Genomic DNA, 3,698 nt, shown 5'->3' with positions numbered 1-3,698 from the left:
ATGGGTCGGAACCGACTCGATGGCACTGAACAACAACAAATTTACTCATAATAGATTGCATGATAAGATTTTTCAAGACTGATGACTTCTTGATTGCAGTTTCCTTTTTTCAACAGCATAAATGGTAACTATGCATGTGAACTAAACCAGATGGAATACATAGGGGGGAAAAATTGACTATATATGTGGGATGAGAGATGGAGAAGCTCAATATCATCAATACAAACAAGGCCAGGAGCCAGCTGTGGAACAGGTAATCAATTGTTCGTATGCAAGATCAGGTTGAAGGAAAATGAAAACAAATCCATGAGAGTCAAACTATGATCTAGAATAAGTCCCACCTGAATTTAGAGACCATCTCAAGAACAGATTGGATAAATTGAGTACTAATGATCTAAGGCCAGAGGAGTTGTGAGATGACATCGAGAACAACCTACATGAAGAAAGCAAAAAGTCATTAAAAGAAAGAAAAGACCAAAATGCATGTCAGAAGAGACTAAAACTTGCTTTTGAATGTAGAAACATTAGCTTGACTGGAAGAAATGGTGAATTAAAAGAGGTGAACATAAATTTTCAAAGTGCATATTGAGAATACAAAGAAAAGTATTATAATGAGGTATAAAAAACTTAGAAAACCAAAAGGAAGGAACACATTCAGAAGTTCACAAGCTGTAAGAGCTGAAGAAAAAATTCAATCCTTGGGTTGAAATATGGAAGGATTCTATGAGCAAAATAAGAATGATGCAGGAAGGACCAAAAGAAGATGAAAGGAGTACACTGTCACCATACCAAAAAGAAATGGTCCGTGTTTAACCATTTCAGAAGTAGAATATGGTCAAGAACCTATGGTACTGAAGGAATTAGTCCAAGCTGCACTGAAGGCATTGGTGAAAAACAAGGCTTCTGGAATTGATGGAATACAAATGGAAATCTTTCAACAAACTGATACAGTGTTATAGACTCTCACTTAACTATGCCAAGAAATTTGGACCTTGCTAACCTGGTGTGGTGCTGTGTGTTAATGAGCCAGACTGCAGAGCTGTTTGAACTGCAAGGTCGGTGGTTCAAGCTCACCAACTGCTCCTAGGAAACCCTATACAGGGCTGCTGTGGGTTGGAACCAACTCAACGGCACTTAACAACAACAACAACCATTTGGAAGAGATTCATAGTTTTGCCCATTCTAAAGAAAGGTGACTAAATAGAAGGTGGAAATCATTGAACAATATCATTAATATCATATGCAAGTAAATTTTATTGAAGATAATTAAAAAATGATTGCATCAGTACATTGACATAGAGCTGCCAGAAACCAAGCAGGATTCAGACAAGAACATGGAACTAGGGATATCGTTACTGACATCAGATGGATCTTGGCTGAAAGCAGAGAATACCAGGAAGATGTTTACTTGTGTTTTTATTGACTATGTGAAGGAATTTGGCTATGTGGGTCATAACTATGGATAACATTGTGAATAATGGATATTCCAGAACACTTAATTGTGCTCATGAAGAACCTATATATACACACAAAGAGGCAGTCATCTGAACAGAGCAAGGATATACTGACTAGTTTAAAATCAGGGAAGGTGTGCACCAGGGTCGTATTCTTTCACCATGCTTATTCAGCCTGTGTACTGAGCAAATAATTTGACTATATGAAGAAGATCATGATATCAGTATTGGAGGAAGATTCATTAACAACCTGTGATATGTAGATGACACAACCTTGCTTACTGGAAGCAAAGAGGACTTAAAAACTTACTGATGAAGAAAGACCAAGGACCACAGCTTGCACCTCAGTGTCAAGAAAACCCAAATCCTCACAACAGCATCAATAAATAACATCCTGATAAATAGAAAAAAAGATTGAAGTTGTCAAAGACGTCATTTTATTTGAACCCACAATCAGTGCTTATGGAAACAATAGTAAAGAAATCAAAGGACATATTGCATTAGGCAAATCTGCTATAAAAACCTTTTTAAAGTGTTAAAGAGCAAAGATACCACTATGAGGACTAAGGTGTGCCTGGCCCAAATCCCCAAGTTATGGTAATTTCAATCACCTCATATTAATAAGAAAGCTGGGCAATGAATAAGGAGGACTGTAAAAAAAAAAAAAAAATCAATGTTTTTTAATTATGGTGTTGGGAAAGAATATTGAAATTATCATGGACTGCCAGAAGAACAAACAAATCTGTCTAGGAAGATATCCAGAATGTTCCTTAGAAGTGAGGCTGGGCAGATTTCCTCTTACATGCTTTGGACATTTTGTCAGCTCTTTGGACTAGTCCTGCTTTACTAGTTATTCTTAGTAAAGTGGATATTCCTAAAAGAGGAAGATCCCAAACAAGATGAATTGATACAGTAGCAGCAGCAATGGGCTCAAACATAAGAACAATTGTGATGATGGCAGAGGACCAGTGTTTTTCTTTCATTCTGTTGTGCCTAGGGTCACTATGAGTTGGAATTGACAACAGTTTTACTCAATATAATGTTTTCAAGACTCATCTATGTTGTGGCATATATCAGAATTTCATTTCTGTTTATGGCTGAATAATATTCCACTACAGGGTATATCACCTATTGTTTATCCATTCATCATTAAGAGATACTTGTGTTGTTCCATTTGGCTATTGTGAATTCAGTGTTAATCACACACATATTGTGTGTAAGTAGCTGTTTGAGTCCTAATACCTAGGGATGGAATTGCTAGTTCATATGATAATGGAGTCGTGGTATGGCTCTGTGAGTTAAGTACTGGACTGCAAGATCATTTTCAACCACAAAGTCGGTGGTTCAGGCTCACTAGTTGCTTCTTGGAAACCCTATGCAGGGTTGCTCTCGGTTGGTACTTAACAACAACAACAAAATGACAATAGTGAAACTCTGGTGACATAGTTGTCTAGCACTCGGCTGCTAATCAAAAGGTCAGTAGTTCAAACTCACCAACTGTACCATGGAAAACTATGTGGCAATGCTTCCATAGCATTAGAGACTTGAGAACCAAGGCAGGGCAGTTCTATCCTGCCTTATGGGGTTGCTGAGTCAGAATCCATAGGACTGTAACTGGTTTATTTTGGTTTAGCAATCCTATGCTTAGCATCTTGAAGAACTGTATCATTAAAATGATGTCCTGGTGTGGTGCTGTAGAATAAGCACTGGATCTCAAGGTTGGTTTGAACCAGGTCGGTGGTTCAAACTCACCAGCTGCTTCTTGGAAATCCTATATAATCTCTATGAGTTGGAACTGAGTACATGGCACTAAACAGCAACACCATTTAAATAGGGGAAATAATGCTTATATTTCTAAAACTTAGATAATTTCCATCAACATAAAAATAATAGCAATGATTATCGAAAGCTTGTACCAAGTGGTTGACATGCAAAGGGAGGCAGGAGGCAATTTGTGATCTGAGTAATAGTTCTAGCCACATTTCTTTTGTCCTGCTGATGCTTATTAGCCAGGCCTCGCCTTTAAGGAAACCTCATAAATCTTCAGAGATGTGTGATTAGCTCTTCCTTTATTGTGTGTGCCCGATTATCAGTCCACTTTTGCATTTCTGTCATAAATGAACTGATTCTGATTTATATGGCCATCTCTGAGAATAATGAGGTTACAAAGTGTTATGGATTGAATTGTGACACACGCCCTCAAAAAAAATGTTGTGAATCCTATTTCCTATAGGATACATTGGA

The sequence above is a fragment of the Chrysochloris asiatica genome, unplaced genomic scaffold, assembly GCF_000296735.1.
Source record: "Chrysochloris asiatica unplaced genomic scaffold, ChrAsi1.0 scaffold00061, whole genome shotgun sequence".
Classification (NCBI taxonomy): Eukaryota; Metazoa; Chordata; class Mammalia; order Afrosoricida; family Chrysochloridae; genus Chrysochloris; species Chrysochloris asiatica.
Note: the sequence above shows the minus strand (reverse complement) of the source record.